We start from the raw sequence: 15,546 nt of genomic DNA, 5'->3' as shown, positions 1-15,546 counted from the left end.
ACAGGATTATCGAGAGTAACGATAGTTTGGATGTTATCGATGTATCGATTATATTGCCGCTGACTATTGCAACTAACCATCAATTAAATAAAGAAATATATACAGGACAAATTACACAGATTGAGTTAGCCTCGAAGTAAGTTCGAAACTTGTATTACGAGATACTAACTCAACGATACTATATTTGATAATAAATACTTAGATAAACATCCAAGACCCAGACCAATCAGAGAAAGTTCGTTTCTCATCATGCCCTGACCAGGATTCGAACCCGGGACCTCCGATGTCACAGACAAACGTATTACCGCTGCGCCACAGAAGCCGTGAATTCTATCGATAGACCTATCGATATTGTAGATGATTTTCGAGGTCAACTATCGATAGTTCGGCAACACGACTAATTGTAGTTTTGTTTTATTTATTTATATATTTATGTAGATCAAGGAATTAAAAAGAATATAACTTAAACTAAAGAGAAATTAAATTTCAAAATTCAAAGTACAAGGGCACTTCTTATTTGTAGAGAAACTTCCAGTTAGCCCTATAGTGTTGTTGTGAAAAACAAAAATTCTTTGTATAATTAGCTAGATGTCCCGGCAAACGCTGTTTAGCATTTTGTGGGTATAAAAAATAGGTGTTGGCCGATTCTCAGACCTACTCAATATGCTCCCAAAATTTCATGAGAATCGGTCAAGCCGTTTCGGAGGAGTACGGGAACGAACATTGTGACAAGAGAATTTGATATTTGATATATAAGATAAAGCGACTTGAGTAAGCAAGTAAATGCTTTATTTTTCACTAAAGAAGAACATTACAAATATAAAGCAGCAGTACAGTACAAAGGCAATTTCTACTTAAGAAAGACGTGACAACTTCATAGTAGGGGACCAACATCAATTTATTTACTCAGCGCCGTGATTTGCTGAACTCTATTTACTTAGCTTTATTACTTTAGGCGTCAACTGCAAATACCTATCACGTTGTTTCCACAGATTTATGTGGGAAATAAACCTCTTGAGTTAAGCCAGGGAATTGCCTTTATAATTTGAGCCTCAGTTTTCAGAAAAATTGCAGATTTCTATGATATTATAATAGTCTGTAAAGAGATAATTTAACGCAAGTCTTTATTACGCGTGAAAAACTTTTAGAGAAATTTCTTCCGATGGGCCCACTGCCGATATTTGAATTTCATTTCAACCATTAAGCCAAACAGCTGAACGTGGCTATGAGTCTTTTCAAGACTGTTGGCTCTGTCTACCCCACAAGGGATATAGACGTGATGATATGTATGAATGTATGTAATTCATTTAAAAGATCAGCAATGTGTGTGAGAGTGATTGTGAAAAAAGTCACTGTATCAATTTAATGATGCGATTCATCTTATAGATAAATACACTTTTGTTTCTTTACTCGCCTTAAACGACATCCATGGATGAGAGATCGAGTGGTTGTACACAGAGATTTAATCTCCGTGTTCTATGCGTAGAACATAAGACAAAAACAAGCATCAATAAAAATCCGCATCGCCTCAAACTGCTGTTGAAATTTCGCAAACCCACTGCTAATGCATGCATACTGCGCCCGGGATAAATTGATGGCGTACGTTGCAATAGAGGCTAGAAGTTAGCTCAAATAAGGTTTGTGTGTTAGTCACGTGTGGCTTTTGCATATGGCATAATATATCTATATATAATTCTGCATTATTACAGGTGCGTACTGTTTGCAACAACATATCCTTTAAAAATAAAACTTACAAACGTGATGGCCGGCGAAGCTGCCCGTTCCCACATAATTAATATCAATGTTATAAACAAAAGAAAGTACAGATGAGCAGCCTTATAGATCGGTTATTTTACCAGGTAAGCTTAAAATACAACTAGTATCGGAGCGCGAAAAAAATCCCATGAACTAGGACGGCATTCAGGATTTTTAATTACAAAACAAGTAATATCCGTAAGTTTTCAGGATAAAAGTAAATATGATATTGCTATGCAAGACTAAGCATATATCTTCATCCCTCCCTAAAATAAGAGGTAAATACAGAAATAAATGGACTTAAAAGAGGTTTTACAATTACACAAGAAAGTATGAATGCGCACTCATCTCATAATTTGTATCATATCGCCGGAAAGTTGACGCCATGGGTGGTGTTGGCATTATTCTGAAAAGTTAGAGGAATAAGTATTGGCAAGTTTCATAAAAATAAGTTCCATCTCAGTAGACTACTGACGCAAAATGTCGTCAATCGTCCAGTGGTCGGCAGTTCAGTGATTTCTGTATTTTTAATATTTGAAGAAAATATTGTATATTCTCATTCGATAAATATTTCAATTTTTTCACTATTACTATTGAATTTAAATATATTTATATACTCGTATCTTTACATACTCACTACCGATATCACTAGTGTATATAATTAAGTTGATCATTCAACAGACCACTTCTGTAGTTCCTATATTTTAATCAGATTTCAGAACACGAACGTAACTGCACTCGCCCATAATTTAATATAATTAATGGCGCTTTGACATTTTAAATTAATTGCCCGGAAAAGCAGAACGAAAATTCAAAAATTCACTCCATTTTTATAATAGAGTTTTCCCGGAAGATCGTAGCGGGATTTTATTTACAAAAAGCGCAAAAAGGTTTGTTAATAAATTCAGTGCATTACATGTATGTGTGGTGTTGTAATTTTTTTTTAATAATTACCACGGTGTCTCAAGGTAACTTATATCATTATTGACATAAATATAAACATTAGTTTCTATGAAAATAAGATTCCTTATGTCATTAAAATAAAGCTTTGCGTAGTATATTGTGGTCTCTGGCACTTTAAAATAGGACTAATCCCTGTTTTTCCCATTAATGTCGTAAAAGGCTACTAAGGAAATAGATACATCTAATGCAGCAAAGTTTCACCATGATTAGGTAATATTCCGGTTAACATCAACAGGTAGGATTCCGCGGTAAAGGTTGCGGAGGTCAGATGGTAATCGCTTCGCGTGAAAGCCTGACTCAATCTAGGATCCTGGTCAGAAACCATTTACGCTCGGTTCAGACGCCTTTCATAAAATCAAATTCAAATTAAAAAAAAATATTCATTGTTATGGGACATCTCGAAGATTACTTAATAATTGTCGAATAAAATACTTAAAACTAAGCCTCTTGCGAAGCGTAAGGTACAGAAGAAGCGGTAACAAACTGCACTGCGGCATTTTCTTCCGACAAGTTCTTGAACCGTGCGTTACGTTTGAACTGCGTTGACACGTGATTATTATTCACGCATGCGCACCTAGACTTTTCAAAAGCGAGTGTAAAAAACAGTCTAAGAAATGGAGGCAAAATTTTGAGCAAATAGCTAGTATTTAAAGAGCGTTTTTTTCGATTTCAATATCTTCATATCTTAATGTTACATCAACATCGGCGATCCGGAATAAATTTTGGAAATATTAATGATAAAACTGTATTTTTGCTCATAATTTTTTCGTAAGTATATCTTTGAAGTAATGATTATAATTTCCAGAACATTCTATTTTTACATTAAAATTAGTTCTAAGAACACATGAATATTTAATATAGCCGACGTCCGTACTTCAGAAATTTTTTATGTTTATTTGCCCTCATAATTTTTAACTAGTTTATTATTTATTTATAAATTTATTTTCTCTTTATGAGGTTGTATGTGTAGATATCGTGGCCATTCAGCCTTTTCAAGACTGTTGGCTCTGTCTACCCCGCAAGGGATATAGACGTGATTGTATGTATATGTATATTCCTTTTGTCACCTACTTCTGAGGACCTTTCATTGGCCGACTGTTTTAGAGATAAGTTTCTCAGTATTATTTATAAATAACTATTGTTCTTCCAATTAAAATAAAATTAACTTAAAAAAGTTAACAAGAGACCTAACATAAAGTTATCACGATTGACTTTGCTACTACGTACATCAGTAAAATTGAAAAGCGAGGGTCGCTGAAGCGTCACAAGGGCTATCGTTCGAGAGCTTTCTAAAAAGCTCGACTCAAAAACGCAATTCCATTAACACCCGCGAAAGTTCCGCCCGGTCCAATGCCAATTTTAAACTTGCAGCAGCTACTTTTTATCGCGCCGGAGCTTTTGACAGAAAACAGTCGGCGAGCTTACAAATTAATTTAGCTAGATGCCAACTTGCTCGACGCAGTTCTGTTCTATATTCTATTATAACGACTAGCGGTGCCCGCGACTTCGTCCGCGTGGAGTAGTTATTTTGGGCATCATTGAATCCTTCAAGGATGAATAATTTACACCGTTTTTTCACATTTTCCGTTATTTCTTCGCTCCTTATAGTTGCAGCGTGATGTTATATAGCCTAAAGTCTACCTCGATAAATGGTCTATTCAACACAAAATAATTAAATTCAATTCGAACCAGTAGTTCCTGAGATAAGCGCGTCCAAACAAACAAACTCATCAGCTTTATAATATTAGTATAGATTATTTATTTGTTAGGTGCCGTGTGGTTTCCGGCACTTTAGAATAGAACCTCTCCATATGTCGTTTGTTGTGTCCCATGGATGTCGTAAAAGGCGACTAAGAAATAGGTTTTTAACATAGGATTCCTCTTGTAGGCGATTGGCTAGCAACCTGTTACTATTTGAATCTCAACTACATCATAATGCCATACAGCTGAATATAACTCTGTTTACCCCGCAAGGGATAAAGACGTGACTAATATGTATTGCTTGAACTGAGGCAATCAATATATAGACCATAAAAAAGCATCAAAAGTGGTTGACAAAAGGGTCCTACTGACCACGAATTTTATTTCATACTATGTTGCTTATCAATAAATACATATAAAATTTTTGCAGATGTCGTAAAGTGCGACTTCGGAACAATGTTGTCTGATCTCAAATACTTCAGTTTTATTATACTAGAAGGTTTACGACGACAAAAATGTCTCAAAAATCATTACTGTAAATATAATACAGCAATTTTTTTTATTCATTGGTAACTCGAAACAAGTTTAAAAAATATAAATTTATGTTTAAAATTACGTCACTAATTTATTTTTCCAAAGTTTTACTCATGAATAAAGTCAATATGTGCCGTGTTCCTGGCACTAATAGAAAAAAGAATATAACCACTCCATATCTTTTACATGGATGTCGTAAAAGGCGACTAAGGTATAGACTTGTAAACTTGGAATTCCTCCTGTACGCAATGACCTAGCACACTGTCACTATTTGAATCTCAACACCATCATGATACAGCTGAACATGGTCTTACAGTCTTCGCGAGACTATTGGCTCTGTCTACCCAGTAGGAAATATTATATGTACAAAATATAAGTATGTATGTAACAAACATACAAAAAAAACAATTTATATGTAAGAAGACAGAGTCATCTTATGTTAGCTCATCCCCAACAGTAAGCCGTGTAGAAGCTAAACAATTGAAACACGTACTTTGGCCATTTCACAATCGCCAAGTAAAAGCAACGCTTTTTTACATCAGCAATCCGGTTTTATTGGCTCCCAGTGTTGAATGGAGCTTCCTCTATTGTAAATTAACAAAAGGTACTTCTTTAAAGTGGCATTTGGAAATGTTGACCTGTTTTAAGGTACAGTTGAGAGCGAAGTAATTTGACCGCTTTGTGAATTATCTTCCTTAATTGGGTACCTTCAATAATTGAAGTATTAAGTTAACTCGTTATTAAACGAAGATTATAAAATGTACGTAAATAAAATGAGTGGTTTGGAAGTATGCAGCAAAAATAAAACGTGATGCTAACATCACGATCAACACACATAAAAAGAATATCAACTTTACAATAGGTACTAGTATCACAATCTTTTTGTACTGTGTTTTGATTCGATGAAGAAGAATTTCTTTGCTTAACCAAAAGGTTGACTGTCGGATTTTAAGTCCATTGTATCAATATTGTTTGCACAATTATGTTTAAATTAATAAGAAGCATTTAAGTTATTTCTATTTTTTGATTAAATAATTAACCCTTGTTAGTTATGCTTTTGGTATCACGAAAAATTTTATCGTTACACATTATCTTTTACGATGTGACGTCGTACCTTGTTCCAGGTAATGCTCGTATTTAAGGAGTCTTGACAGATTTTTTTTACAGACTTTTACTTTACTGTTATTAGTCTTTTAAATTTGGAATCTTTTCTTCTCAATTTAAACACGGAATCGTCGTGAAAAAAGTTTCATAGCTTTTTTTTAAACAAAAATAGTTGATTTTCTGCTGTAGATTTACTATGGCATCGTCGCGCCGCAAATATTTGAAACAATGTTGCTAAGCGCTTCATTTTTATGAAAGGATTCGCTGTCTCGTGTCCCCGTGTCTCGGCAATGCACAATTTTGGAGATTGCCAACTGCGATCCTTTGAGTTTCCAACTCGAAAATTTAATTTTCCTTGCATCTGTTCGGTTATATTTGGAGCATTGTGAAACAGTATTATTTACATGTATATTTTTTTTTGATTCCGCTTTCCGCCGATTGTAAAATTCAAATTCTTGAGATTCTTCTTAGTTAAATTTGTCCTATGTCATCAATAACTCTGTCTACTTATCTCTTACAGAGTAGATAGATGCCATAATAGGCGACTAAGGGGTTATTGTTACAGGCGATAGGCTAGCAACCTGTCACTATTTAAATCTCGATGCCATCATTGAGCCATATATCTGAACATCTTTTCAAGACTGGCTCTGTCTACCCCGCAAGGGATATAGACGTGATTATATGTATGTATGTACATATCTCTGTTTAAAACTGCTTATATCAAAATATTCTTTAAAAAAACACAATCAAAATGCAGTGTTGTTCGCGGCGCAATGAGAGTCATTTCAAATTATGATGCGGACGGAGGTCGTGTTTTTATTTCCAACAGAACTTTCCTCATTCTAAAGACTATTGAATGCGAAAGTAACTACTGAATTCTTGCTGGGAATATTTCTAGATAATACGTGAGTTTTAATACATATAATTTTTGTTGAGAAATAATGATGATTTTGTTTGTAGAATTTTTAGTACATACCTACTCAGTTTAATATTTGAAAACAATGTTTAGTGCGAGTAAGAACCACTAAAACTAGAGAATATCTGCTCTCAACTCGCGTAAAGCGAAAAATTGCGAGTTAGTAGGTAAAAGTTATCGCGAATATTAAAAGGAAAGTTCTCATAAATCTTCTATAGTGCTGAAGTTTTTATTTTCGCTTCTGCGCAAATTTTAGGATATCGTCTCTTGTTTTTATTTAAGATTTGGAATAGTTAATAGTTAAATTACAAGTTTCCTAAACCTATTTAGAAAATAATTTAATATATTTTTTTTTACCAAAAAGTAAAATGCCAAACTTCACATCACAAGAACTAGCGCTTTGCTCTGTGGTAGATGTCAGTCAAACAGTCGCCATCTTCTTTCATAGATAAACTAACTTTTGTCTGCAGTGCAGTGTCTTCGCCCGCGTGAATTTAGCGCCATCTACAAAAACCGACGAATTTAACGCCATCTACTAAATGCGTCGAATTCAACGCTACCTACATAAGTATACAGGTTTTTCGCAAAATCACACGGGAATACACATATACACATACATACATACATACATATGATCACGTCTATATCCCTAGCGGGGTAGACAGAGCCACCAGTCTTGAAAAGACTAATAGGCCACGCTCAGCTGTTTGGCTTAGTGATAGAATTGAGATTCAAATAGTGGCAGGTTGCTAGCCCATCGCCTAAAAGAAGAATCCCAAGTATAAGAGAGAGATGAAGTGGACTTATTCTTTTTCTATTAGTGTCGAGAACCACACGGCACAACGGGAACTATAGTTATTAACGGGTAGATAAATATAAATAGATGAGACAACAGGTTGCCGGCCTCCAGAGGATTTAAGAACAAATAAAAGGTTTCGGCCGCTCCCCTCCGACCCTTTTCTTGCAAGATTTATGGCAAATAAATAAACTTTATTGGAGATAATGCGGTAGGAAGTTTCCACACACACCGTCCCGCGACGGATGCTCTGGCCAGCGGAAACTTGCATAATAAGAAGTGATTTATAACCTTATTTTACGCGACTGTCATAAAAATGTATTTCTTACATACATACATGCATAAAATCACCTTTTTCCCGGAAGGGCTGGCAGAGACTACCATACAAACATTAATCCACGCCTCTCTCCCGGAGGGGTAGGCAGAGACTACATCTTTCCACTTTCTACGATCTCTGCATAATTCCTTCGCTTTATTCACATTCATAACTCTCATGCAAGCTCGGCTGTTTCGGGTACTCTTGACCTGACCCTATAGACAACCACTAATAGTATTAATATCTTTCCACTTGCCACGATCTTTGCACACTTCTTTCGCTTCATCCACATTTATAAATCTCTTCATGTATGTCATGTTTTCAACATTTGTTTGTTCCAATCACTAGATTCAAAACAGTTGTTTTCAGTAAAATTCTATCATCTATTTTTACTACGCTTTTATTAGCTTGGGTTGTATGTATGTATGTATGTAACGGAATCTTTGAGCTTAATTTTCACTAATTTCTAAACGTCTGATCAACTTGAAACTTTGCACACGTATCAAGGACCGATGACAATGCAATATTTTGATAAGAGTTTCTCATTATTATTATTAAAACTGCCAGGATTAATAAATTCATTTTTAGATCCTTCGTATGAGAGTAAGAGAGACAGAGATAGCACCAGTGCCAGTAATCTCCATACAAGAAACCAAGAAGTTCTGACGTATAAGGAGTCCAAAAAGAGATGTAATATATTTCCATATAATGTTACTATTAACCTGAGGCTTTTTTATTTCATCGCATCGCTCCATTTAGAATTACCATTAGAAACAATAGTAGAATTAGTAGAATATTTTAAAACAATAAAAAATATATAAGTAATAAAACAAAAGTAATAAATGAAAATTGAACAACTAAATTTACATAAATACAAGAATAAAGTTACTACCTACAGAACTTTGCGATATTTAATACGTATTTAACATATTAATGCAATTCTTGAATTAACATTAGGTATCTTTTGCCTATTTATAATAGCAACACTGTAATACTCGTTTGGAAAATGAGTGACAGTTTTTTATGTCAAATAAGTTTTGCAGTAAGTTTTGATTGAATTCGATTCGAACACCTGTAAACTTTCTTTCTGTTGTTTTTTACCGGTGCCTGTGTATTTACCTATTTGCACTTTGTTTTGTGCTGATAACTTGTCGTTATGGTTCTACAGTGATTTATCACTATAAAATTCTTTTCAACTGGGTTTAACAATCATCATACATACATATAATCACGTCTATATCCCTTGCGGGGTAGACAGAGCCAACAGTCTTGTAAAGACTGATAGGCCACGTTCAGCTATTTGGCTTTAAGATAGAATTGAGATTCAAATAGTGACAGGTTGCAAGCCCATCGCCTTAAAAAGAATCATGATGATGAGAATATTATGAGATTTAATCCAATCAGGCCACATATAACTTTAAGAAAGTTAGTTGTGAAAACCTCCGGCGATGGGCGCATGGTTGCGAAAGTCTTTTCTAGTAAGATAGTTATACCAGAAGTGTTAACTTCCAAAAAATAATTGTATAAAAAAATTAAAAAACTACCCGTTTTATTGCAAATCGAACTAAAAAATAGAAAATAAATAATAGTTTAAAAAAAACTAAAAAACTGCGCTTTTATTGCTAATCAAACTAAAAAATAGAAAATAAAAATTAATGACAAAGGAATTATAAAACAGTAGTAGCAAGTCGAACAATCAGTTATAGTCAATTACATCCGATTAAAATTATAACAAAATTAAATTTATAAACAAAACAATTGCCGTGTGGTTCCCGGCACTATTACAAAAAAGAATAGGACCACTCCATCTCTTTCCCATGGATGTCGTAAAAGGCGACTAAGGGATAGGCTTATAAACTTAGGATTCCTCTTTTAGGCGATGGGCTAGCAACCTGTCACTATTTGAATCTCGGTTCTATCATTAAGCCAAATAGCTGAACGTGGCCATTCAGTCTTTTCAAGACTGTTGGCTCTGTCTACCCCGCAAGGGATATAGACGTGATCATATGTATGTATGTATGTAACAAAACAATTTAAATCCGAGTAAAAAGCGTGGGGTGCATTTTACTTCATTTTCATAACTCTCTTGTCATAAATATATGCTAATAGAATGATTTTAATATTTACTACATCAGGCACCCCACGCTTTTTACTCAGATTTAAATTGTTTTGTTTATAAATTTAATTTTGTTATAATTTTAATCGGAGGTAATTGACTATAACTGATTGTTCGACTTGCTACTACTGTTTTATAATTCCTTTGTCATTAAATTTTATTTTCTATTTTTTAGTTTGATTAGCAATAATTATTTCAAGGAAAGTAAGTGCTATATTAAGGCGAGAGCTTCGGCAATCGAATTGATAAAGTGCTCTATTAAAATGTGTGAGGCGAATGTATGTGCATACACTAATGACATTATACTAATGACACTATACTATTGACACTATACTAATGACACTATACTAATGACACTGGCTAGAGCTTGGCGCAGGAACCTCGTAAGGAATTGTAGTTTGTTTTGAACCTATATCATAATTTACTACACTCTGTACAAAAATCTTTTTAAAATTGCCAATTCATAAAAATGCTTATAAGTAGTTACTAACAATATGAACCCTGTCGGGCGACGCTACTTTGGAGATAATACGGTAGGAAGTTTCCACACGCACCGTCCCACGACGGATATAAAATAATTGGTATGTCAATATTTCTATCGTTAAAAAACTTCAGGGTGTTTTAAAGGGTAGCATTTATCAATAAAAGTAATTTAATTTTTTTTATCTCTATCTCTTCATTTCTTATTTAAAATATCTTAGGAAAATTGCACATTTACCTACTGGATGGTGTAACCATGATCTATGAGTTATCTATGGGTTATATCCAATTTTGTAGCGGTTGTTGATCGATTTGTTCCGCCCTTTCTTCTACAATTGCGCGTTGAAGGTGGCAGTGGATTTAATTATAAATTGTATGAAACCTTGTCTTCTTCTTCCTACGGACGTTAGTCCCTTACCTTTCTGGAGAGTAGCCCGGGGTAAGCCCGATGCTGGATTGGATGAGTCAGGTTTTTACACGAAGCGACTCCCGCCTGACCTTCGTAACCTTTGCAGGGGAACTTAACCGATATCGGATCATATGGTTACACTTCCAGTTGCCTGAAAGTTTTCTCACAATGATTTCCCTCACCGTAAGAGCTCATGTTTCACCTCATAGTATTAAGTATTAAAACTGTCACAGAGTTACTTTACAAAACCGTTTGATCTATAGGACATTTTTCACACTAACCGTAAAATATTGTAGCAAGTTCAAAGTTTGAATAGTAATTGTGATTGATATTTACGATAACTTTCTCCAGCAACTTGAGGGGGAATCTGTAAGTGTCAGCATATGTTTCTTCCGTCTCATTCTGCCGCTAGAGAATACTCGTACACAGAAAGTTACGAGTTATTAACAGTTATCTCGAATATTAAAAGGAAAGTTCTCAGTAAATCTCGTATGGAACGCTGAAAGTTTTTATTACGTTTGGTTCCTTGAATTCCGAGGCAATTATGATATATGTCCACCCCAAAGGAATTGAGATGTATGTAGATTTGCTATTGATATTGTCAAAGCTATAAAAAAATTTTTCTTAACAGGACAATGAACTCTACCCGTATTACTGGAAACTTCCATCAAACCGAAATTTGTTTGTCAACTTGTTGAGCGACAAATCGACAAGTCCTGTTCAAATATTTCAACGGATCAAAGATAAATTAATAGTTGTTAATTGAGATAATTTCTGGTGAGACTGTAATTAATTTGTTCACAGTTTATGTTGATTGCTTAGTCTGGATATTCTAAATTTGAACATTCATTAATACTATTATTATAAGGAGAAAGTCAAGATTTTTTATCTTTTCTTATACGCGAAAAATTACACAGATTTAGATATTAGCCCATAGTTAATTCAAGATTTGTGAAATGGGATATTATAACTAAACGATACTATATCTACATATTAATATTATAAAGCTGAAGAGTTTGTTTTGTTTGTTTGTTTAAACGCGCTAATCTCAGAAACTACTGAACCGATTTGAATAATTCTTTCACTGTTAGATAGTCTATTTATCGAGGAAGGCTATAGGCATTTTATCCCGGATTTCCTACGGGAAACGTCAACAATGCAGGTGAAAGTTGAACGAGTCGGCCATCTGCAAGCTTTTCACGCGAACGCTGCGCAAACCAACAAAGATATAGTAAAACAATGTACTAAAGATGTGAAGTACTCATTTTTTGCCACAAAAAAGTCCGCGAGAGCATATATCTATCTCTTAAGGTTTACTTACAATAACCACTTTTATGTTCATTTTTTAAGATTATTATTTCATTATGAACATAAGTTATTTTGAAACCAATTTTCTTTAATTCAGTATTAATCCTTATCCAAATAAATATGTTTATTTCTTTCGGCTTTTCATGTAGACTAAAATTGCCATTTACAGTATATAAATCAGACGAATAGGTTTTGAGATATAGTCGTTATAAGCAATTTGCAGTGAAACATTTAATACGGCGAACCAGCGTTCTTTCTAATACGCGTGACCGCCTGACCGAAAAATAAATATGATGCCCAAAATAACTATTCCACGCGGACGAAGTCGCGGGCACAGCTAGTATACTAATAAAACAGATAGATAAACAACCGACACACAAGACTATTCGAAAAAAAAATTTCTGTCCGGGGATCGAATCCGGGATTTTTTGGTCAACTCCCCACAGGCCGAAAATTCGATTCCCAAAAAAGTAATTTATAAAATTTATGAACTAATCCGTAGTCGAGACGAGCTGGCCTATTTATGAGCTGTCATTAACTCAAACGCGGACTGCTTTTGATAAAATATTTATCCGGCAAGGTAATTTATAACTCCAAAACTCATTATTGAAGCATCTAGCTCCAAACATATATCACTTTGAACGGACAAATTTCCCCGCTAATGCATCGCACTGGAACAAGTTAAATTGATGGCGTAAATTTTAAATGGAGTGGCGTGCGCTGACGGCGGCGGCTCTGATTCGATTATAACACTTTTGTGAGCTAATCTGACAATGCTTTGATGGAATAATTGATGTTATGTAATATCAAATCACTCACATCACAGTTATAACAAAAACATACCTACATATTATATACATATATATAGTCACGTCTATATCCCTTGCGGGGTAGACAGAGCCAGCAGTCTTGAAAAGACTGAATGGCTATGTTCAGCTATTAGGCTTCAAATGTGACAGATTGCTAGCCCATCGCCTAAAACAGAATCCTAAGTTTGTAAGCCTATCACTTAGTCACCTTTTACGACATCCATGGGAAAGAGATGGAGTGGTCCTATTCTTTTTTACATTGGTGCGGGAACCACACAGCAACAAACAAAATTTCTTTTTATAACAAAACTTTAAAATAGAAGCTTCATTTCAGTTAAAAACTCGTCAATTGTACAACCGCCTCATTCTAAAATGATTTGCCTACCTCCCTACGCGGGAGCAGCGATGTAACCACCAAAGGGAAGACCTTCCGCTTAAGTTGGAATTATACCTAGAGAAGGCTACATCGATGTACCTTAAAGACCTTTAGAACTTCATACAAACTTTTCTTTCGCGATAGTAAACCTTTATTGCTATTTTCTGATGTCTTATCGCATATTTGGCTACGATTGGCTGATGCCATGTGACGTACAGATGTTGACATACGATATAATTATTAATCGCAACGAAATCTATTTGGAACAAGGGAGAATGGAGTGTACATGCGTGTCATGTAGAAGTAGAAGTGAGGTCACAATGAACATACATACATATGGTCACGTCTATATTTCTTGTGGGGTAGACAGAGCCAACAGGCTTTAAAAGACTGAATGGCCACGTTCAGCTATTTGGCTTAATGATAGAATTGAGATTCAAATAGTGATAGGTTGCTCGCTCATCGCCTAAAAAAGAATCTCAAGTTTGTAAGCCCATTCCTTAGTCGCCTTTTACGACATCCATGGGAAAGAGATGGAGCGGTCCTATTCTTCTTTGTATTGGTGCCGGGAACCACACGGTCACAACGAACCTATAAGTTTATACATATATATTTAGTGGATAGGTATTACTACTTTTTACTGAATTATCTAGTTCCTTTATTGTTTGCCGGTTGACTGCAAGAGATCCCTTCATGGGATAAGTCCGCCATTGCAAGTGATTTGTTTTTTTCTTTTATAACTATGTACTATTTTCTTGTTACTATGTAAATTTCTATACAATCAAGATATTACAAACAAAAAACCAACAAACCTCATAGCTGATCCAAGACCATAAAGTACTCGGCAATTGTTGACTGCCTTAGAAAAACATACCTTATATGACGATTCATTTATTCATTCATACAAATAGCCACGGCTATATTCCTTGCGGGGTAGACAGAGCAAAAAGTCTTGAACAGACTGGTAGGTAACGTTCATTTGTATGGTTTTATGATAGAATTGAGATTCATACAGTGATTGTATTATGTCGAAAATCTTTTTCCTCGTTTCATACAAGAATAAACCCAAAAAAGCGACTCATTCCTTCATTTGCAACCTTTAACCTAAAATAAAAACAAAATGGCGTCGCTCACTGTTTTATTAAAATTCAATTCAGAGTCGTCCGAATCCGTTCTTGTAGGCGTTAATATAATTAATTACAAAGCTCTCCGTGTACATAATTAAAATCGTTATAATTTTGGATCTCTTTGTAAGGGTCTGAGTTTCGAAGCCCTTTCTTTGTTTCAAGTGATCGATACTGATTTGTTTTGATAGAAAATGGTGTCGGCCAATGAGAAAACTGACAAAGTGAATGAATTAAGAGATATGACTTAAGATTTTTTAGACATACACACATATTATCACGTATATATCCCTTGCGGGGTAGACAGAGCCAGCAGTCCTGAAAAGGCCGCATCGAGCAGTTTGGCTCTATAATGGATTTTTATGTATATAACAATTTTTTTGCCTGTCCCTTAGTCATTATTTACGCCATCCATGTGAAAGATATGGAGTGGTCCTATATGTATGTTTACATAGTACAATGTTGTAAGGGATATAGAACTGAGAAAGCATAATTTACTTGAATTATTTTTCTTTGATTATAAAACTCAACAAAATTGGTTTTTCAACTTTCCTGAAATTTTATAAATAGGCGTTTTTACGCTTAAAGGCTCGTCTTTGTTCTTGGTCGCTACAAAAGGATATGAACACGTGTAAATTTGTTACTTAAACTTCGCCGGCGGCTTTACCCAGAAGGTTTTCGTATTATCTCCAAATATCAAGGTCCTGCCGTGTGGTTCCTGGCACTAATAGAAAAAAGAATAGGACCACTCCATCTCTCTCCCATGGATGTCGTAAAAGGCGACTGGAGGGTAGGCTTATAAACTTGGGATTCTTTTTTAGGCGATGGATTAGCAACCT

Source organism: Amyelois transitella, chromosome 22 (genome assembly GCF_032362555.1).
Source record: "Amyelois transitella isolate CPQ chromosome 22, ilAmyTran1.1, whole genome shotgun sequence".
Taxonomy (NCBI): Eukaryota; Metazoa; Arthropoda; class Insecta; order Lepidoptera; family Pyralidae; genus Amyelois; species Amyelois transitella.
The sequence above is the reverse complement of the archived record's forward strand: the minus strand, read 5'-3'. Positions refer to the sequence as shown.